Consider the following 23,625-nt stretch of genomic DNA (forward strand, 5'->3'; position numbering starts at 1 on the left):
GTGGTTTCACCACATACTTACCTTTCCTCCCCTGAAACCAGCTCTCCTGAAGCAGGCGTCCATTCCCAGTTTGATCTTTCCCAAAGGAATGGGAGGCAAGGAAGCAATTACTACACATACTAAGTGTTTCAGAAAAATACATGAGTTAACATTAACTGCTCCCAGGATGTTTTAATGTTGTCAAAAAGATGTTTACTGCAACATAGCTGGAAAAGGTGTTACAAATGCAATACTTGGCAGTTGCTTTATCTTAATCTTCCATGTTAAAAATTAAAGACTGTATTAATACAATGTCAGAGTTACTTAATAGTACTCTTTTATCAAGTTGATATGATGGTAGCTAATTATTCAATGAGTTAATGTATGTCTTGTTATTTAATCTACCATGACTGATAATGAACTGTGTCAAAAACTTATTAGATACTAATTCCCTCTACACCTAGCTGACGCCAACATGGCCCACAATTAAGCACCAGTGCTCGCTCACTGCCAGACACAATCATGCTGTCAAACATGACCCTGTTAGCTATTCCTTGCTCCTAAGTGGGATATGTGTCATACTCCATTTGTCTGGTCCCAGAAACTGTCCAAGAAAGAAGAAAATGTGGGCGAGTATGGCAGGAAGTAGTTGAACCGGTTTAGGTACACCCAGAGGTAGCCAAAACCATCAGTGAAACGCTGGTGTCAAAACCGACAAAAACTGGGGGGTTCTGCTACACCTTGTTCTTGAGGAGACATTGAGACAGCATTTGGGCTAACAAGGGGAAGGGCTGATGTCTAAGTACTGATGTTTAAGTACTGATGTCTTGTGGGCACGCAAGCTGAGCTCTCCTTCCCACCAGGCATTGCAGCCACCTCCTCCTCGCGGACCAACTTGGAGAGCACAGTTGTGCACAAACAAGGGTTGCACCCAGGAAACTCATCAAAGTTCAACACCATCTGGGAGTGGTTGCTGCTTGACTACATGGCGCATGTATCCTTTTGTCACACCGACGTGACTATCCCACACAGACCCCCTGCTCTGATCCACCATGGGGTGGCCCAAGGAGCAACTGTCCCTGCTCCTGTCCCCACCTCCCAGCAGCTGAGAAACCTCCTCTTGACTAGTCCTTCACTGTCTGAATGGCAGAATGGCAGCAAAAGCAACAATTTTGTCTTATACCAACCTTCACACAGTTCAACATCAGCTTTTTCAGTGCGGTGGTAGCAGCAACTCAAACACAGCTGAGATACTTCAGGGCTCATCAGGCCTTAGAAACTTCATTGAAACATCCTTGAAGCTTCATTGCAAGAAGCAGAGCTGGAACCAGTTCAGACATGGCTTTTGGTCACAGCACTGCCAAGACTGAGGCCCAGAAAGAATGGAGAACAGAAGGAAGATGCAAAGCTCAAGATATCTGGTTTGCTTTAGGCCTTCTCAAATAGCTGCTCTCCCACCACTAAAAGAACAATTTCCACTCAAGCTGACACTATTGTGCTCACTTTGCACATCAAAAAATGCACCCTTCCCCAGCAGAAACCCCTGGAATTTCCTCACAATCTTCTAGAAACACTAATACCATTGGGAAGATTTCATCCAGAGGAGCATTTGCTGAACAACTGCAAGGGCCATACTGCTAGCTTACGAACCTGACCCATAGTTTTGTCTTTGTTTCAGGGAGCTGAAGCTTGAATTCATCACTTAGTTATGAAGCTGGCTTCAGCTCATGTCCACTTTAGAATATCCTGGCCAGTGGAATGTTCCTGCAATCAGCTTTAAAGTCCTGGTTGCATGTCAGCTTGCTAAGCGCATAAGGTGCATAGGATTTAAAAAGGCATCTGTGTCTCTGTTTATGCCTCTGGAAAACATCCCAGTGGGCTTTCATAGGAATCTGAAAGCTGGGAAAATGAAGGGTTTGAGTTAGTCACACACTATTCTCACTTCTGGAGAAGTTTGTATAGCATCTAGCAGAGTTAGGACAAATCTCAGCCAGGACTTTTGGCCCCCAAATTGTAATAAGGCCTTTCAAGATGCTAGGATATTTTGAAGTTCTTTTTATTGGGGAAACCCAAGAACAAAGCAACAGGGTATTTTATTTTATTTGCTGACTTACTTGAGGGAAAGGGCAGAAAACAGAAAGCACAATATTAAAACTCAAACATAACTTCAGCTCATACAAAGTCTCAGGAAAAGGTTTAGTCCTAAAAAAGGAAGAAAGTTGTTCGTTTGCTTGTCAGAAAGTCAATTTAAAATAGATTAAAATACAGCCTGTATAAGAACAGCTTCCCACCCGCTTGTGAACGCCTAAGGGAAATTACCTGAAAATGCAGAAATTGTTATACAGATCAAACAAAAGCACTTATCTGTAATTACTGGACTTATCTGTTTGTCTTAGGGCTAGCAGCAACAGCTCCCATTGTTACAAATAAATTTGGTGCTGTGGTTTGTATTCTCTTCTTCTAACATCTCCTCCACCAAGATCATTTAGGAAGGATTCAGTTTATGAAAGAAAATGGTTTCCTTAACTTTAAGGCAGATTGAAGAGACTTGGCTAGGTAAACTTTAAGGCAGATTGAAAGGACTTGGCTAGGTAAACGAGAAAGGGAAAGAGAGAAAGAAAAATAGCCAAAAGCTCTTTAGAGAAGATTTTCTTTCCATTTAATAACTTTACAGCTGGACCTGCTAGTATCTTGAAGATGTTGGAAGATCCCCTGGGAAACTCCTCACATTTCTGCTATGTCCTGGCTCTCATCCTGCCTATTCAATAAATAATTATTACAGTTTTAAGCATTTGCAGAAGGAACTTCCTGTTGCTAAGACTGCTTAGGCTCCTGCCAGCTTGACAAGCCAACGCTGCACTGATGATACCAGCATTAAAGCCAAAGAATAATTATCCGGTTTATATGAAGCTCAAGGAAGTGGGTGCCCCTGCTAGTTTGTAATCATTTGTCTTTGGCCAGTGGCCATAAGGACTTGTCTTCATCGTACGCCCTCAAGTTTACAGCTTTCTTCTGGGAAAAGCTGTGCCTGTGCAGCTCCCACTCAAGGATGAAAGTGGGTGATCATGCTCCGTTAGCTCTTTTAAAGAGGCAATTTTAAAGTGAATAGAAGAAATTTGCCTGCTATCTCCTGTGTATGCCCAAAGTGTATCTTGAAACAGAGCAGGATGGACAGCGTAAAATATCAACATCCAGACAATCCATTTGTGTCCCTCCTGCCCCCGTAGGCAGTTAGAGACCCTTCCTCCATGAGTTGTCCCACCTCCAACTGCAAACACACATGAGAGAAGACAAGTCGCTCCTGCCTGAGCTACTGCATGGTGTCACTGATCTACAGTGTCAGCAAACATGGAGGGGATGTTGGAGAGACAGGGTAGGACTTACCCAGAGGAGGAAGCTGCGTGGGCATAGGGATCAGAGCTGCTCCCAGTAACTTCTAAGCCATGGAACTGTCATTTCAGAGAGGATGTAACTGCCAGAGGAATTACTTAGTTAATCATCAGGGGACAGAGCCATTTTACAAAATAAAGGAAAGCTCTATCCGTGGGGCTCCCCAAAACCAATTACTGGAAACAGAGTGCTGTGGCTCCCTGGAACCACTGTTGGCTTAACTGATTATTTCTGATTTAATACACATAACACATTCCCCCTCACACTTCCATCCACCTGCTTCCTGAAGGTCAGCCTGATGCCTGTGTCAGGATAAAATGCAGGATGAATCCCAAATCAGTGTTGCTGCTGCCTTTCAGAGATGAAAATTTAGGTGTTACATATTTCTGAGGACTTGATTTTTCCTTTAAGTGCAGTGCCGAGCTCCTCCTCCAGCCCTCTGTGCAAGAGCAGGTCCTGGGAAATGCTCAGACCATTATCCATTTCCAAGGACAGTTCCTTTTTCCCCAAAGGTGATAGTCTGTACGGAGGCACAACAACAGCAAACTCTGGTGCTCTTCCCTGAACAGAACAAGCTCTGTTCATCTACCTCCCAGTTGCTCCTCAGAGGAAAGGTGTAAGCAGATAGATAAACACATGTGTCTTGGCACTGCAAGTCTTCAGACAAGGGTTAGGATGAATTTCTGAATCCAACGCAGTTTTAAGATAAAATCAGATTTTCTACTAAGAAATATTTTTGCAAACATTTGGTAAGCTTGCTTTTCCATTAAAACATCTAAAATCAGAATCTTTGGATGAGGGGGAAGGAGAAAGTGAGAAATATTGGCTATAAAGTTCTGTAATTTAAACTCTCTCACAGGAGCTGGAATTTATTTCTGAAGCGCTGTTGCCTCCACACCTCAGGCTCCCTGGACAGACATACTTGAGCATTTTCCATCATGGACTGTTCCACACAGTAACCCTTGAGGTGGTACTTGAAGAAGGCAGTGTACCTGCTCAGCAATGCAATGCCACACACCTGGTGTACAACAGCATGTGGAGACCAGGGAGATGACCCCACCGGTCAGTCTGAGGAACCCCAGATTCCCAGGCTGGAGCCACCGTCTCTCCCTGCCTCCACCAGCATCAAGCTCTTTCTCAGCTGCTGAGGAAGAGCATTTCACTGTGCACTATGGCTGGGGAACTGAAAGGGAAAAAGCTATCTAGGAACGCCCCCTGGATCCTGGTAGCTCTTTCTAAGCGAGTACTTTTGTATCTGTAAGGAAACCAGCCTGTCTGCATGCAGCTGCAAGGGTTATTCGTGTCAAGTTGGGGCAGATGTAAAAACCATTGGTTTGGCTCTGCAGTCTCCCATCCCACGGGTTTCAGTCACTCACCCACCAGCCTTCCCACCTTGCTTTCTCCAGCCTCACTGCAAAGGGTGGCACAACAGAGCACTGCACACCCTGAGGACAGTTAGCAAGATTTCGTCTTCTCTGTTTTTTTCACTGTTAGTGCTTAAATTCACAGGATAGGTGTATTTGTATGGTGAGAGTGTAGTAGGCTCTGCGATGTCAATATTTTCCCCTTTGAAAGTGAGTGATACTGAAACTAGCCTCTTTTTCTTAACTTCATCTATTTTTTGCTAGCCTTGGGGGTTTTTTCATGTTCAGTAGGGAGTATTTTAGGAAATGTTTTCTCTTCACATCTTCTTTTTCCCCTGTAGTAACCCTTTTTAGAATGCTGAGTATATGCTTCCCCAGGTAAACGTGTATCTGAACACACAAGCAATTATTCTATTTTCGTATAATTAATTATTTTTAGTTTCCATGTTCATTTCCTGCTCATTTGACCATGTAATAATTAATTAGCATTAATTATCTTAGATTGCACCTTCTCCATGTACACACACATTCAATTAGAAAGGCAGGCTTTCTACAGCGCTCTCGCCTTCAGAGGCGCCATACGCAAGCATTGAAAACATACCCACGGTGAGGACCCCTTCTGCACCTGCTAGAGTATTCTGAGAAACTATTACTTGTTTTTCAAGAAATACTGAAGTCAGAATCTAAACCACAAACCTACACCGTCTCTGCCGCATCCACACAGGGACTGGAATTTCCCCCCTCTCCCTTGCTGCTCCCCACATCTGTAGGGATATTTCCTTCTTGGAAGGAAGGATATTTCTTTCCTCTGGATATATGTCTACCTTCAAAGTCCTCTCACCACCTGGACCGATCTCATGGCTCTTTAATGTCCATCTGCTCATCTCCCATCATCTCCAGCTGATGCTCGCAAACACCCAGTTTAAAGCCCTCATGCCCCCACCCTTGTTAGCTCCAGCAGCTCTTTCTCATCACCTCATGGGCCAACAAGTACAGCAAAGGACCAATATCTAACTGGCTTTACTGCTGACAGCTGAAAGCTGAGGATGTGCTTTGTCACTCCAGGTGAGTGTTTTGGTTTCCTTCATAGTGCCCACTCACTCCAAGGAGAGGCATCTGGGAAAACTCTTCCTGTAGTGTGACATTTTCAAGCAAACCATCTCAGCAGCTTCAGTCAAATCCTGCATAAGTGAGACTGGAAGATGCTGCAGTAATCACTGCCCTCCTAAAATATTAGGGATGAGATGGCAAGGAAGATGGTTACTTATGAATAACTAATGCTATCTGGATACCACATAACCCCATCTGTAAGACAAGAAGAAAGCAAAAAGCAAAGAGTACAAACAGCCCGGACGGCGCTGATCAGCACAGTGGGAGGGAAGTGGTGACATGATTTTCCTAGAAGACCGACCACAGAAGACAGTACCCCTGGGACTGAAGCTTTTGAAGCGCCGGCACGAGGAGATGAATCATCTGGGCATTGAAGAAAACCATAAAAATAGAAAAAAACCCATTGAATGTGAGATCGTGCAGACGAGCATCGTACTGATGATGCAGATGAATCATCTGCCACCTGCACTGACTCACAGGAGTGGCAGCCACGTGCCATGGGAAGCACCCAGTGACAACCAACAATGCTGCTGAACCCCTCAGCCTGCACACCAGATGGGACCACCATGAACCTGCTGGAGGGAAGGAGGGAGGGAAGGAGCCAGGGATGGTGGGGGACGTGGCCCACTTCATTTCCTGATGTCACTGGCTCAGACCTTTTTCACCAATAAATGTTTTGGTGTATAAACACTGCATATACATGTGTGTGTTTATCTCTCTGTATATACGTATGCCATTTTCTCCCCAAACAGATGTGCAAGGAACAAACCTGGCCTCTAGGAACAACTGCAGGTGAGAAGCCCCCCACCTGCCCACACAGCCAGATGCTCAGCTGCACTGGGGAGAGCACCACCAACACCCCTCTCACCCCAGCAAAAGCACAAGGCAATGGGAAGGGCGTGGGGAGAGAGGTGCAGGAGACACTGTTTTGCTCTGGTCCCTCACAGGGCAGGGGAAGGAAGCCCAGAGAACAGGGAAAGAGAAACACTGAGGGGGGATCCAGGCAACAACCGTCACCCCCTCCCACCCCACACTCTCCCCCAACTCACTGTTCCAGCTAAAATTGTGCACATACATACACACACACAGATTTTTATATACATCTATATATAGTGTTCTTGCTTCAGGTTACCCATTGCCAAGCCTCCAAGCATGCAACCCTTCCCTCCTGATGGGTCAATCATGTTCTCCTCCCAAAAGAGCTGCTGCAGGGAAGACAAGCACATGCTGCTGTCACTGTTGTCCTCCTGCAAAACTGGGGAGGGAGGCAAGGAAAGGGAGCCCCTCCCTGGAGCACATCCCTGGGCGCACATCTCTCCTGCCGGCACTGGGATGCTGCAGTATTGACAGCAAAAGGGGTTTTGCTGCCTCTTTCCCAGGTGAGGGTGCTCGTTGTTGCTTTCCTGGAGGAAAGTCATCTAATCTAGAATCATAGAATGGTTTGGGTTGGAAATGACCTTAAGATCATCCAGTTCCAACCCCCTTGCCATGGGCAGGCACTTCTGCAGCTTTTACTTTTCCTCTCCAGTTTCCCCTCCTTACGGTGCCTTCCTAAAAATAACAGGCTTTTCTTCCTTGACGTCACCAATGACTGGACTTGTTGGTATCAGATGGGGCAAGGAATGCTCACATCTCGTGCCAGCTTCTGCTTTGGGCAAAAGCAACATAGTCTCACTCATAAAGATGGGGGCTCTGCTGATTCCAGGCAGGACCAGCCTCCCTGTACACTGCCACCCCAACTGATTGAAGCTGAAGATCAAAACTACTTCCCATGTTTCCATGTACCAGAGGGGTGAAGAGTCTTACCCTGCAGGAGATTTGTGGGCTGATCAAGGAAAACCATGTTGAGGCTATATTTTGAAGTCTCCAGCCTGGTTTTAACTGGTGGCCCTGACTTTGCCCTGGAACATCTCAGAGCATCTACCAAAATGCCCTTTTGTTCTCCCTGTATCTGCATGAGGATTTTTAGGAGGGGTCTCCCTGGGATTATGGTCACAGATATCACAGAAACATGGTGGGATGGCTCCTGTGATTGGAGTGTTGCAATGGAAGGTTACAGGCTCTTTAGAAAAGACAGGCCCGGCAGATGGCAAGTTGCTATTTATGATAGGGATAGGCTGGAGAGTATGGAACTCTGTCTGGGGACAGGTGAGCAGTCAAGAGAGAGTTTGTGGGTCAGGGTTAAAGGGAGAACAGCAATGGGGGACATTACTGTGGGAATCTGTTGCAGACCACCTGATCAAGAGGACTCTGTGGATGAAGCACTCTATAGACAGATAGGAACAGCCTCACGCTCACAGGTCCTTGTTCTCATGAGGGACTTCAACCACTCTGATATCTGCTGGAGCGATGGTACGGCCCAGCACAAGCAATCCAGGAGGTTCCTTGATTGTGTGGAAGACAACTTCCTTCTGCAAGTAATAGAGGAGCCGACAAGGAGAGGTGCCATGCTTGACCTCGTGCTCACCAACAGGGAAGGGCTCGTTGGAAATGTGACGCTCCAGGGCAGCCTTGGTTGCAGCGATCATGAGATGGTCGAATTCGAGATCCTCAGGACAGTGAGAAGAGCGTGCAGCAAGCTCACTGCCCTGGACTTCAAAAGAGCAGACTTTGGCCTCTTCAGGAGCCTGCTTAGTAAGGTTCCATGGGATATAGCCCTAGAGGGCAGGGGGGCCCAAGACTGTTGGTTGATATTCAAGGATCACCTGCTACAAGCTCAGGAGTGTTGCATCCCAATTAGACGGAAGCGCAGCAGGAGGGCCAGGAGACCTCCTTGGATGGATAAGGAGCTCCTGAGGAAACTTTGAAGGAAAAAGGAGGCTTATAAAAGGTGGAAGCAAGGACAGGCAGCCTGGGAAGAGTACAGGGATGTTGTCCGGGAAGCTAGGGACCAGGTTAGGAAAGCTAAGGCCCAGTTAGAATTAAACTTGGCTAGGGATGTGAAAGATAACAGGAAGGGATTCTGCAGGTACGTTGCAAATAAAAGACAGACTATGGACAACGTGGGCCCTCTCTGGAAACTGTCAGGAGAACTGGCTACCTTGGATTTGGAGAAGGCTGAGGTTCTGAATGACTTCACTGGCAAAAGCTCTGACCACACCACCCAAGCCTTGAAAGGCAGACACAGGGACTGTGAGAATGAAGACCCTGGGCCCACTGTAGGAGAGGATCTGGTTCGAGACCATCTTAAGAACCTGAACGTACACAAGTCCATGGGACCTGATGAAATCCATCCCGGGTCCTGAAGGAGCTGGCGAATGAAGTTGCTAAGCCGCTGTCCATCATATTTGAAAACTCATGGCAGTCAGGTGAAGTTCCCGATGACTGGAAAAAGGGAAATATAACCCCCATTTTCAAGAAGGGGAAAATGGATGACCCAGGGAATTACAGACCAGTCAGTCTCACCTCTGTGCCTGGCAAAATCTTGGAGCAGATTCTCCTGGAAGGCATGCTAAGGCACATGAAAAACAACAAGGTGCTTGGTGACAGCCAGCATGGCTTCACTAAGGGGAAATCCTGCCTGACCAATTTGGTGGCCTTCTATGATGGGGCTACAGAACTGATGGACAGGGGTAGAGCAGTTGATGTCATCTACCTGGACTTGTGTAAAGTGTTCGACACTGTCCCACACGACATCCTTGTCTCTAAATTGGAGAGACATCAATTTGATGAATGGACCACTCGGTGGATAAAGAACTGGCTGGATGGCTGCACACAAAGAGTTGTGGTCAATGGCTCAATGTCCGGCTGGAGACCAGTAACGAGTGGTGTCCCTCAGAGATCAGTGTTGGGACCGGTCTTGTTCAACATCTTCGTTGCTGACATGGACAGTGGGATTGAGTGCGCCCTCAGCAAGTTTGCCGATGACACCAAGCTGTGTGGTTCGGTTGATACGCTGGAGGGAAGGAATGCCATCCAGAGGGACCTTGACACGCTTGTGAGGTGGGCTGATGCCAACCTCATGAAGTTTAACCATGCCAAGTGCAAGGTCCTACACCTGGGTCAGAGCAATCCCAGGCACAGCTACAGGCTGGGCAGAGAAGAGATTCAGAGCAGCCCTGCGGAGAAGGACTTGGGGGTGCTGGTCGATGAGAAAATGAACATGAGCCGGCTTCAGTGTGCGCTTGCAGCCCAGAAAGCCAACCGTATCCTGGGCTGCATCAAAAGGAGCGTGACCAGCAGGTCAAAGGAGGTGATCCTGTCCCTCTACTCTGCTCTCATGAGACCTCACTTGGAGTATTGTGTACAGTTCTGGTGTCCTCAACATAAAAAGGACATGCATCTGTTGGAACAAGTCCAGAGGAGGGCCACGAGGATGATCAGGGCACTGGAGCACCTCCCGTATGAAGATAGGCTGAGACAGCTGGGGCTGTTCAGCCTGGAGAAGAGAAGGCTGCCTGGAGACCTCATAGCAGCCTTCCAGTATCTGAAGGGGGCCTATAGAGATGTCGGGGAGGGACTCTTCATTAGGGACTGCAGTGATAGGACAAGGGGTAATGGGTTAAAAGTTAAACAGGGGAAGATTAGATTGGATATAAGGAAGAAGTTCTTTACTGTAAGGTTGTTGAGGCACTGGAATAGGTTGCCCAGGGAGGTTGTGAATGCTCCATCGCTGGTGTTGTTCAAGGCCAGGCTGAACAGAGCCTTGGGTGGCATGGGTTAGTGTGAGGTGTCCCTGCCCATGGTAGGGGGGTTGGAACTAGGTGGTCTTAAGGTCCTTTCCAACCCTAACTATTCTATGATTCTATGATTAAGCAAGCCCAACTTATTTGTCCACTCAGCCTCCCTTGAGGCCATCTTTGGCAGACGAGATTAATCCAAACCACCCCACAGTTCTCCATCCCATCATGTACATGGGGACCAGCTGCCAGACCAGGTCCAACCAGTGCACAGAGCTGAAGGAGTGGGGGAGGACTGTTCTCACACCAAAGGATGCGCTGCTACCTGGGTGTATCTGCCTCTGTGACTTCCCAGACCCCTCCAAGAAAAGGTGTCTTCCATGGAGGAAATGTGCTCACCAAAGCATCCCTCAAGTCCTGGAGCAGGAGCCAGCCACATCCAATGATTCTCCTTGGCTAGGGATGTGTGGCAGCCCTCTCTCAGGAGGCAGTCAATAATATTACTGTGGTTCATTACAGACAAAAGTGGAGCTGTCAGGTTTTATTTGCTTACATAGATTTTGGTGTGTAAAGTAACACCAAGGAGCTAAACTTTGCTGGGCAAATTATTTTCCTCACACTGAGTTAACGATTTGTACACAGATAGTTATGCCAGGTTTTCCATGCTGACAAGACACTTTCAGAGGAGGTGGTTACAGTTCACCACATTGTGAAGCCATGACTGAAAATCAAGAAACATTCCCCTGGGACAAGCTTTCCCAAAAGCAGGACTCGGGCAGATGGCATTCATATGAAGGCTGCCCACGAATGCAGATCCCTCCTGCAAAGCAGATATAGGGATGCAAAAGCTGGCCTCAGGGCCAGCATCCCAGCCAAATCCCTACAGGAAACCTCCTGACATCTTCATAGCTGTGCAAATGAGAGAGAGAGAGACTTACACACAAGCACCAGGGGGGCAGAATTTATGTCCCTACACGTTTTAAAGCCTTTTAAACTGCCTTGCCTATAGTTAAATGGCGTAAATGAATTAATGCTTAACCCTACCACAGGCTGCAGCAGCAGCTGACACCCCAGACAGCGTTTCACGCCTGAGGATGCCGAAATGGCAGGCGCTGAGCAGTGCACGCAGCAGCCAGCGGCTTCACACCTCGGGCAGCCAGGGGAGGCTTGCAAAGGGAAACCTTCCATAAGGACAAACAGCAGCTCCGGGAGCTGGCGCTTTGAAGCGTCTCCAGCACACAGTGTTTCCTCCAGGCTGCCCTCACAAGCAGGAGGGGGTGAGGAGGAGGGCAGGGAGGCTCAGGAGAATTCCCTCTCTGCTTGGCTAGCGACTCATCATAGCTCCAGGATGCACCAACAAGGGCCAGGGCTGCATGAAGGAGTGTCTGCCAGGAAGAGGAGGCTCTCCCATTCTCCCTCATTCTGTGTTGAGAGTGGAAGGGTTGAGGGGGAATGACCTCCCTGTTGATGTTAAGCAACACCTTGTCTTCACCTCTGTTTTGCAGAAGGATTAACTTTATCTTCGTGCCTGACCCAAACTTCAGCTCCATGACAGTGAGCTCTTCCTGTGTCCCTCGTGCTGCTCCCTCAGGCCAGGAAACCCCTCAAAACAGGCTTGAGTCTCCACAGGCTATGGGAACACCAGCATCACCTTCACCCATATCTCCTTGGAAAACAAACCCAATACGGGACAGGAACAGAGGATGAGGATGAAGAGACAGGTGGGACCAGCAGGCTGATGTCCCCAGCACACAGCAAGGCTCACCTCCATCCTGGCTGCCCTTGCTGTGGACTATACCAGCCCAAACTCAGGTTGCCAGTGCTCAGCCCCATGAGAGATGAAGCCTTTCCCCAGGCTGCTCTGGGAACCACAATGTTCTTGTTGGAGCAAGAGAAAAAGCCAGGATAAAAAAAATAAATCCAAAACCCAACCACTCTTGGATGTTTCTAAATGAGAACTTAAGCGGCTGCCAGTCTATCTGCTGATAGCAGAAAGCAGATTGCAAGTGTAACAGGATGCAATCGAGTCAGACGATTCAAGGGAGAGCACCAGAAGGCTTAATACTGGGACTACTGGCATTCTCAGCCTTTGCTAATGACTTAACAATTGTTTGCACTGATTTGTGTTGGCTTCGATGCACAGAGAGCAACACTTTCTGTTCAACACCGGGGGAGACCATCAGGGATTTTACTGACTATCGGATGGATGCCTTCTCAGAGATATATATCTTCAACACTTTAATGTTAAATAAATATGTTGAGGAAATGAACAACTGTCCCTCCATCTCCCCCCTAAAAAAAATCAAGTCTCCAGACTGGGCAGTCAAACGTTGAGCATTTTATAGGCAATTTCCTATCCAGCAGCATTACCTCAGGCAGGACTCAGTAGGAGTTAGTGTCATTGAAATCCAGCAAAAAGCACCAAAAGGAAAGAAGAGGTTTCTGCTACACAGGACTACCACTCTTCGTGGGGAACTCCCCCTCTAGATTCCCCCTCTTGCAACAGAGAGCTGCGCTGCCCTCTTATATTAGACGGCTTAAAGCACAGGCAGGGCTTTCAAGCTTTAAAGCTGGGCCACCCTGTCTCTCTCTGAGATTTCTCTTCTGACTAAAGAGCTGTGCGTTTAAATTACAAGCATTTCTCTGTGCTTGGGTTGTGAGATTTGCTGCTTGCTGAGCTGTGCTAGTGGGTGCCTGTCCTTCTTCAGGATGCTCTGCCCTCACCATTCATCCTTTGCCAGCACAGAGGCACTTTGGAAAGAGGTTCCAAACCCTCACCTTGGGAAGGAGCAGCACCAAACAGAGCAGGCACGTGGGGGTGGCCACCACGTGTGTGTACGCTCCAGTCCCACGTAGGAGACTAATTAGTGAGCGAGAGGTATGTAATGACAGCTCCATGCCTATTGTGCGGCACCTAACAGCAGGCAGAGTGTCAACGCTGTTTTATCAGGGGCTTGGAAATAGATGTTAATTGTTAATTCCCATTTAGCGCTTCCCTAGGGATGAGGCTTGGCATACTGTAAGTATATTTTCAAAATCCACTGGCAGAAGGGAAGCCTACAAGTTAAGTGGGGAATAGTGGAAAAAAAAAGCCCACAACAACAACCTGGAAAACAACATGACAGTGGCAAGCAATAAATCTATTAGGAGGGACAACCCCATCGTCTCAGGAGTCTGCAACATCCCACCTGTGGCACCTGGTTCACTTCTCCTCCCCTCACTGGACAGTAGCATCAATAGCATCCTGCTTGACCCACACTCAGGCTGGCTAAAATTTGGGACCCCTTAAAACAGGGCTGGAAAAAGGAGACAGATGTAGGTCTCCCACTTCTGTAACTCCTCTGGGGGAGCCACGCTTTAAAAAAGAAGGCTTCCATGGCTTCAGCCTGTGGATACTGCTACGGCTGCAGTGTTGGGGCTGCCAACCAGCTCCCCCCAGAAAGAAAAGGCTGATGCTTTTCTGTGGGACCAGAGTGTGGAACAGGAAGGTGGCTGAAAAAGGGAGCAGGGCAGGGGAGGGAGGGAGGACCAGAGGAAGATGAGGGTAAGACAAGCTCTTCACCTGTCAGATTTCATTACACCTCACCCTTCATACACAGGTCAGCGTGCCTGAGCCAAGCCAGGACCAACCCTGATACACCCATGACCCACACTCCCTCCAAGAGCCGGGCTCTGGAGCTGCCTGTTTTCCCAACATCTTCCCCTTCAAAGGGGGATCCACAAAGCTGCAGCTCAAGGCGCCAGTTTTGGAGTCATTACCTGCTCAAACCCCAATAGTTCAATGCAGAGAACACAAAAGTTATCACAAAAGTTAAAAGTCACCTTTTTTAAACCAGTCTCACAGGCCTTTGCTGACCAGTTCACAGGAGCTGTCCTGAAAGCATTTATGAATACATGTGTATGTGTACATATCCTGTCACTAATCTGATATGCACACGTGTATATGTGGTGTCTGCTTTCACTGGAGAGAGGTGCCTTGCCTTCAGCACAGCTGACCTGGTGAATTCTCCCAGCGATGCTTAGAGCTGCTACAAGCACTGGCCTCAGCAAACATCAGCTCTGCTCCCGTTCATTCCCTCTAATGCAATTAGAACAAATTAACATGGGTGACTAGATGTGAAAGACAAACGCACCTCACCATCTTCATTTATTAATTTGAGTCCTGCCCTTATCACAAACTTGCTGCTCTCTTGACCTCCCTCCTATGGAGCATCCCTTTTTTTTGTTGCTAGAAGATTAAGGAGAGCTCTAGCAGGGAGAGACAGCTGGCTGAAATGGTCTAAGCCATGGGAGCCCTGCAACAACAGCCCACAGAGTTTCTTTTACCAAGCAAGACACAGGTGGGAGCTTCACAGGCTCACTGGTGAGCTAGCAGACACCTCTCTTGAGCCCTTCAGCAATCCCTAGCTTCAAAAGCCCTGGAAGGAGAGTGCAATTAATACCATTACAATTGACATAAAATCATGATCCACAGACTAGATCGGACCACACAATTGTCTTGCCTGACCTGTCATACAGCACAACCTTTAGGTAACCAGCTGAAGAACCACAGTGTGCCTTTTAGACAAACCCTTGAAGGAAAAGACTCTGTCACTTCCCCTTCTAAATTGTTTCACAATTTAGGAAAAGAATGCCACATGCTTCTGAAAACAAGAACCTTTTGGACTGGATTTCCTCAGCTTTAGCCCCTGTCCACTGTGTTTTGTTTTGCCTTTGTCTGCCCAAACTTGCAGCTACCGAGAACGTTTCCCTCTGTGGACATTTGAGGACTGCGATTTCAACCTTGCCTTTCCTAAAATAAATAAGTTGAACTTCTTCACATCTTTCAGAGGGAGACGAGATTTTTTGACCTCAGGAAAAAGGTCAGGAACTGACAGCAACCTGGCAGGTCCTCTCTGAACCCTTTCCAACCTGTTGACATCATTTGGATGTGCACCCCCCACTCCCAAATGCATATAGCCTTCCAGTAATCACTTTGAATATCCCTGTTTCCCTTTGTATTCCCCATCAGAATTTTATCTCCTTAATGTGACTTCACGTTTACATATTTTTATCATATTTAAGTCATTTAAAGATGAATCTTGGCTTTGTTGGCCTACCATCTTTATAAACCAAAGAATGCTGTCCACTCAATTCGCTCCTCAATTTACAGCTAACTGTATTTTTTCAATGCGTATTTTAATATTCCAGGTTCAGTCCACCTCCCAACATCCCAGAAAAAAGTAACTTAAATTTTCCCACCTCCTTCACCTGTGACAGCGTGGCCTGTAACTCTATGAATGCAGACAGCCCAGCTAACAGGACATCTGCACAATTTATCTTACTTTCAGCACCCAGGTTTTATTTTCTGTATGGACTCCAACTGGGATGCTGCTGTTCTTCCTGAGACACTTAAAACAGCCCGTAACTTGTTGGTGTGATGGAAACATGGATCCTAGAAGGGCTGCAGCTCATTTCCTAGTCCACCCTTGTCCTGCATGGGTGGATGTATCCTAACAGGCTCCATCCTTCTGAGCTCCCCATGCAGCATCTTCTCTAGGCAAATTGTTTCACTGCAAAACTCTCTTTACAGTCAGAAACTATTATATTGGCAATAGATGTGCCTTGATGCCAATTATCCCAGGTTTTTCTTGCTTTATTTCCAGTGGATATGAAGGGCAGTTGATGCTCAGCATTTTAATGGAATTCAATACAGAGCAGATGACATACCATGTCCAGCTGCCAAATCACGATTCAGAAGTACCAAACCCTTCTGCTCAGGGGAGACCTTTGCTGTATAAGCTGTCATTCCTGCAGGCCACCTCTGAACTCCCTGATCTATTATATTAACTGGACACATGGCTCTCCAGCTGGCTGCATTTCTCCATCTGACGCTTCATCAAGCTGTGAACATCAGAGGCAAATACACTGTGGGGCGCAGTTTGCCCTCAGACTGCACTGTCCAGCTTTTGGCTCCAGCACAGCAGCCACCAGTGCCTTTGGTTTCTGCTGTATGTCCCTGGTGTCCCTGGGCGCACTGAGCCCATGCCCCTCTTGAGGACTGATCCCCCCATGGGCAGGGTGTAGGTGAAGTCCTTCATTGCCAGTGGGTGACTGCTTAGCAGATGCTCACACAGTACCTTCCCAAGCATTCCCCTTTAGACCAAGTGGGCTGTAACAACCTTCCTCTTGACACCCTCCTCTTTTCCCTCTTTATCTATCTCCAAACTCATTCAATAAATCTTCACCTTGCTTCCTCCTGAACGTCAGATGAATAACAGCCTTCCTTAGTATCTGCTGCAAAACTTAACTCCTGTTTTCTCAGCTTAGTTTTCCTGTGCCCTTTCCTATCTGTCCTTCCAAGCTGCAGTATGTCCCCCAGAGTCTCCATGGTGTCTATTAAATCCTGCTTTGCTCCTCTGCTGAGGGCCCAAATACGTCCTGTTTATTTTCCGTACTTCTGGCATGATTTCTGAGGGATTTAATAACAAATCTGTTTATCTTTGCTAAATCCCTCTGCTGATAAGGGTCTTATTTACAAACAGAAAAGCAAAGCAAAGTCCGGATGGAAGGAGAAATCTCATAAAGCAGGTCCCTAATTCGAGGTGTCCCTAAAAGCATCCAGCAGCTGAATTTTCTGAATATGCCAAAGAACTGGCCTCTAAAACCCCTGCCCTTTAAGCTGTTTCAGTTTAAGGGACCTCTGGTCAGTAGCACCTCCACTTGCTTAACACGGCAGAAAACTGAGGAGGCTGTCATGCAGGCATGCACAGCTTTTTCTGGATGGAAATTAAAGAAACACATTGCAGACTACGTGGCAATCGGTGTCTGCAGCCACAGACAATCTCTTTCTCTTACAGCAATCACTTTTAATACATCTCCTAATTTTCCAGACATGGAATTAGCAAGGCAGAGATTGTCCCATTTTTTTATTTTATTTTATTTTTATTTTTTACTAGCTTCATAAAATCATTTTTTCATTGTCTCCCAACTCCCCATTAAGGTAAGGAGAAGACAGGGCAGGTTGTCATTGCCGAGAAGCACTGCAGCTATTTTTCATTTTGACAGCCAGTGGCACATCACACTGGAGGCACCAGCTGCGTGGAAAAGTGCACCATGCTGGGTTAAGGCTGACCACAGCCATGCTTTAGTCCCCAGCCATGCCCCGAGGCACCCACAGACTGAAAGCAAGTCCCACCTGCTTCTGCATTGCCCCACTGCCCACCAAAAGGGAAGTGAGATGGTACATTTTGCCCATGCAGAAAGGCTAGCAAGAATGAAAGCTGTGCCTATGAGCCAGGAAAAGGCAGGCAGCTTTTCCCCACTGTCCAAACATCCCAAAAGAAGGGAGAATTTGGGATTTTCTTTTTAAGTTGCTCAGTGTGGCAAGTACTTCTGCTGGTACCTTGTAGCTGCGGAGCGCTGCCAGCCTAGTCCTCTCATTCTTCAAATCCTTAGACAAAAGTGTACTTTTAAATAGATATAATGTGGTGATGGTGTGTCTGATGTATGTCTGCTTTCTGTGCTGGTTTTGTCTGGGACAGAGCTAATTATCTTCATAGAGGCTATCATGGGGCTATGTTTGGGGTTTGTGCTGGAAACAGTGTTGATAACACAGGGATGTTTTCCTCACTGCTGAGAGTGCTTACACAGGGTGAAGGCCTTTTTCTGCTCCTCACACTACCAGTGAGTGGCTGGGGGTGCACAAGAAGCTGGGGGGGACACAGCCAGGACAGCTGACCCAAACTGACCAAAGGGATACTCATGCCATATGACATCATGCTCGGCATATGAAGCTGGGGTGAGAAGGAAAGAGGGGAATGTTTGGAGTGATGGGGTTTGCTTTCCCAAGTAACCATTACATGTGGCGGAGCTCTGCTCTCCTTGAGGTGTCCTGACGTCTGTCTACCCATGGGAAGTGGTGAATCAATTCCTTGTTTTCCTCTGCATGAGTGGCTTTTGCTTTACCTTGAACTGTCTTTATCTCAAACCACGAGTTTTAACTTTTACCCTTCTGATTCTCTCCCCAGTCCCACCGGGGCGCAGTGAGCGAGCAGCTCTGTGGGGCTTAGCTGCCAGCTGGGGTTAAACCACACTCTTTTCTACAGCTTTTTGAAGAAAGTAGAAAGAGATACTGTATAGAACATCCTCACATTCACCCAAGAAAAAAGGATCAAATGCACAGCTCCTTACCCAAGTTGCAAAACCTCAGGCTATTGCCAAGGAGCTTCGTGTCTTGCTCCTGAGAAGCTGATAGCTCAGCTAGGACCACAGACAAACTGCTCTACCAGGGAAGGAAATCAAAAGAGACAGAGACAGGTATAACATTTACTTTCTTTATACACTGCTTCTAGATTAGAAAATCTGCACTAATGATATCACGGGTATGCACATATTTACATTGCTTTTGAACACCATTTAGCTGCTTAAATGAATACTGCAAAAATGTTAGCTTTGTACATAGCTTTTATTTATAGGGCAAAATTGATTTAAACAGTATTGAACTCAACACAATTGTGCCTGGACTAAGGGTATGAACAAATATGACAGTCGCTTCTGCTCAGGGGCTGAGAGTTTCGTAATCGTGGGGGCAATGACAACCCCACGATTACATTTAGGCGTCTCATTTGGGTGTGCTGGGAGAAAGCGAACCAACAAGGAGAGTGCCACTGAATTTGTTAAAAAGTTTGCTAATTAGAAATGCAAAGGTAAAGCTCTTTATGAGTCTCACAGCCATGCAACCCCTGCCTTTTCACACTCCTGTCCAGACACACAGCTAAGGCTCCTTCCAAAGGGCAGCATTTACTGTATCACACCAAACTCTCTGTGTGTCACCCAGTTTAGCTGTTTCATCAGCCCCTGCTGGTTTTTCCTCAGCACTTTTCCCCTTGCAGAACTTTCTCAGCAGTCAGCTTTCATAGAATCACAGAATCACAGAATGGTAATTCTATGGTGATTTTGATCCAGACACCTTAAGGTGGATCAAAAAGCACCTTAAGGATTACCCCATTCCAACCCAACTGCCACAGGCAGGGACACCTTCCACTAGAGCAGGTTGCTCCAAGCCCTGTTCAACCTGGCCTTGAACACTGCCATCAATGGGGCAGCCACAGCTTCTCTGGGCAACCTGTGCCAGGGTCTCACCACTCTCACAGGGAAGAACTTCCTAACATGCCCTTGTAAAAGGTCCCTCTCAGCTTTCTTGAAGGCTTTCTTTAGGTACCAGAAGGCTGCTATAAGGTCTCCCAGGAGTCTTATTTTCTCTGGGCTAAATCGCCTCAACTCAGACTGTCTTCAGGACATATCTACCAGGAAATTGCAGGCTGCACTGCAAAAAGTGGCACACCTCCCTGGCTTCTCCAAGTCAACGGTGAGACCTCTTCCACCTACTTGGTAGATGAACTGTAGAAAATGACCACATTCCTGACTTCTAAAGGTGCGTGTTTACACACTGGAAAATATCTAACTATAAATGACCAGTACTGATTCCCTGGGACTGTCACTAGAGACACCAACAGACACCAAGCTTACCTGAAACAAAGCCACCTTTCCTCAGTGCCTAACTGTAGACACAGAGAGCATGTCTTCAAACACCCAATTTGAAAGTGTGGAAAGGCAGGAAATAAGTGCTCAGTCACTCTTCATCTTCTACTGCCATTTAGGGTTGGATTCAGTTTCCAAGGAGAAAAGACACCAGAAGTCAACCAAGCCACCCCTCAGGAGAAACCAGAGACCTGCATTCCTCATTCCTCAGCCTGCACCATCCCCTACCGGCCCATGAGAGGGGTCTCTGCTTCCCTTGCGTGAATGATTCAAGATTTTACTCCCACAGCCATGCAAAAGCAAGCCTGGGGCCCTAAAAGGACAAGCTCTACGTTCAAATCTGGAGGAGGCCTTCCTGTTTCACCTCTCCTTAGGTATCCCTTACCCTTGCTCCAGGCCCACGGTCTTCCTCACCCGGGGCATGTGTCCCAGCCACAGCCCTGGAGGCAGGTACTGCACACTGGGTGCTGCCCAGGCTTTTCAGCCACAAATGCCCAAGCAGTCACAAGGCTACAGTCACCTTCAGAGCCGTGATTAAAACAACGCAAATTAAATTGTGGCCTGAACTGGGTTTTGCACAGAAATTCTAAGCCAAAGCTGAATTAGGCCCAGCAAGCTATGCGGAGCAGGTAGCTAATATAAACCCTCTGATTCTTCACTGCAGGGTAAAGAGTGAGAAATCATTTGCCCTGTACATCTTCCCTAATGTTTTCTGCAGAGGTCTGGGAGGGGGGCAATCACATTCCTTCAGTAAGTCAGGTTTGCTTGTTGCAGCTGTAGAGTTAGGAGGAAACTTTGGCTGTGGCTCATGCCCTGGCTGCCCCAACATCCTTCATGGGGAATGAGCTGTCCCTTTAGCAGAGGGGCAAGGCCCACACTCTTCTAAACCGTTGCTATAATTGCATGTAATTACGTGTTGTACTCACGAATGATCTAATTGCCAAGGGACAGGATGCTTTTTACCTGACATTTTGCCTCACTGCGAGGACCCCCCCAAGTGCCTGTCCTGCAGTCACACAGCGACCATCAGACCTCTGGCCTTTATCACTATTAATTCTCTGCTCAGAGAGATGGAAACACATCATTCTGTTCCCAGCAGATCTCAAAGGACAACAAAAGCGGTGCCTGAGCAGGATAGCAGCAGACACTCACAGTCTGGAGTGAGGTTTTTTGACAGGATTCCCAACTCCATGCACTTAATCTGTTGAGATGTTTTGTTTTTTGTTTTTGCTTTCCATTTCTCACAGATTCAAAGTCCAAACAAGAAGAAATGTTTCTGGATTAGCCCTAGAAATAGCTCCAACATACCACAAGAGCTAAGTGCATTTCAGCACATTTCCAAGGAAGCTGCATATTCATTCTGTTTTAGAGCAGACACTTGTTTCAAAAATGCCTGCAACTTCTGGCTGGGAACAGCACCTTTGGGCAGTAAAAGGCTTTTTTACCCTTAACTCTCTAAGGATGAGAGCATGAGAGTGTTTTTCAAGTCCCTCTTCACTACTGGTCAAGTTCAGGCATTTTTTTCTCCCCATTTGATAAGTAAAGATACGTCAAAGCAAAAAGGATCAAATATTTTTCATTCAATAAATACACTGAAGCAAACAGAACTCCAAGGGAGAAATCAGATTCCTGTCTCTCTCAGTAGGCTGCTAACACATACCAGGAAACGTGCATTGTAGAGCAAGATGCATTTGACAGAGGCATGCGTAACAGAAAGCTGTTGATTTGGAAGCCAAAAGATCCTGTGGTTTGTCAAAATGCAGCAGGACTATGGGATGGCACCGGGTCAATTAGGAGGCTTGTAGGTCAAGATAGCTGAGCACAACCCCGGGCGAGCAGGAGAGGCTCCGGTAAATGAGCCTTGTGTGCCGGGAGGGAAGACCGCGCTGCTGTCTCAGCAGGATGGGTCCTGTGTTTATTGAGCCTGGTGATTGCAACAGGCTGTCATTAGGGCAGTAAAGTTAAAAAGGTAAAAAAAGAGAAAGAAAAGAACAGAGAAGTGGACCACACCTATGTCAGGAAGCATTTCAAAAATGCTCGCTTCTCTCACATTCATACGTGCAGGTCAGACACGCATGAGCTGTCGCTTTCTTATGTTCAGCACAGGAGCACAGTCGGAAAAGGATCGCAGCCCAGTGTGAAACTCCTGCTTGTGGCTTTGGGATTGGTGCTTGGTTTTAGTTTTATTTCTTTCTTTTTGCCACTTTACCCCCCCAGTCAGCCAGGTTTGCAACTGCTTGCTGGGGCAAAGGGAAGAGAGGGCTGTGCTCTCATTGGAGCAGGGAGCTGGTCCGCCAGAGTCCTGCCAAAACCAGCCACCTGCTTTTCCCAGCGGCGAAGGGAGTGTGGGCATGGATATACCTGAGCCATGCAAAGGAGGGTCACTTCACCCAGCACAATGCAAATACCGGGGAGCAGCACGGAGGTAGAGGCCCGGCCAAACCCACTTGGTGCCCTGCCCTGGTTAGGCAGAACAAGACATGCAGAAGATAGAGGGGTCTGCAGGTGCTCCAGGAGTGACTCAGGAGGAGACAGCGCTTCACACCGCTAAGTGAGCTAGATCTCGGCAGTGTCAGCTGAATGTGCCCCACCAGGGGAAAACGCAACCCCAGGCTTTAAAAGCAGACTTGAAAGAGTTTCAAATAGTGATTAAAGCCTAATGGAAATCGAGCAAGTGCTCTAAAAGCACAAAAAACCTGGCAAAATTGAGACAGTCTTTGACGGTTATTAACATCATTTACTCTTCCAGAGGCAGAGGCTGAGCCTATTTGTACAGGTTTAGGCTGCATGAGACACTCTGAAGCCAATTCTGTGGAGGCAGACAAAAGGACCTTTATCTAGAAACCCCACGTTTCCTATGGGACAGGGCTAGCCAGATCAGCACCTTTCCAAGGGCCGGGGAGCATGAGCTGCCCAGTGCAGGTGTGGCAGGAATGACACTGCCATCAGTGCAGGGCTGTTTCAGCAAGTTGTAAGGGCAACTTTCTGTCTCCAGTCTGCTTCTGAAATGTTTCACCAAAATTTAAGCAAAACCAAAAGCCAGAGAACAACCTGCGATGCGAAAAACTAATACCCGCGATGATCTGACCTTCCTAGAAATCACTCCGATAGGCACCGAGTGTGTAGGGTTTGGCATCTTCCTAAAGCTCTTTCTCATCAGCCCGAGGGACAGTCGGGGATCCCGGGCATGATGAGCACAGCGCCTGCAGACATCCTCCTGCTCCTCCCGGGGTGAAGAACACATTTGCGGGTGGGAGAGGGTCTGTCCGGGAACCTAATGCTCTCCTAAAATTCCCCCCTGGCCTCTCAACGCCTTCCGGGCAGGCCGGAGCAGAGCAGCTCGGGGTTCGCACGGCGAAGGGGAGGCGAGCGGGTCAGTTCGTGCTCAGGGCTCCGGGGTTCGGCGGTGTGAAACCCCAGCGCCGGTTCCCGGAGAGGCGGCTTTGCTCACTCTGCTCCCCGCAGCCTCCCGGCTGGAAGGGGTCCAGCTCCTCCGGTGAAGCGGGGCGGCGCAGGGCGGGGAAGGCAGCGGCTACCTGTCGCTCGCCTGGGGCGAGGGCTGGCAGACCGGGGAGGACACCGAACTCCGCTCCCTGAGACCAGCAGCCAGACCTCCTTCTGCGCGCGATACGCACGGAACC

At 47.7% G+C, this 23,625-nt stretch overlaps 1 long non-coding RNA gene across 1 annotated transcript in view; it reads right to left on the reverse strand.

Annotated features, from left to right (window-relative positions):
* LOC133215407 (uncharacterized) overlaps positions 1–23,625 on the reverse strand; it is a 136,872-nt gene that overhangs the window by 45,041 nt on the left and 68,206 nt on the right. The window lies entirely within an intron of this gene.

Source organism: Neopsephotus bourkii, unplaced genomic scaffold (genome assembly GCF_033783945.1).
Source record: "Neopsephotus bourkii isolate Nb327-2 ecotype Australia unplaced genomic scaffold, CSIRO-AGI_Nbou_v1 NB_977, whole genome shotgun sequence".
NCBI classification, from domain to species: Eukaryota; Metazoa; Chordata; class Aves; order Psittaciformes; family Psittacidae; genus Neopsephotus; species Neopsephotus bourkii.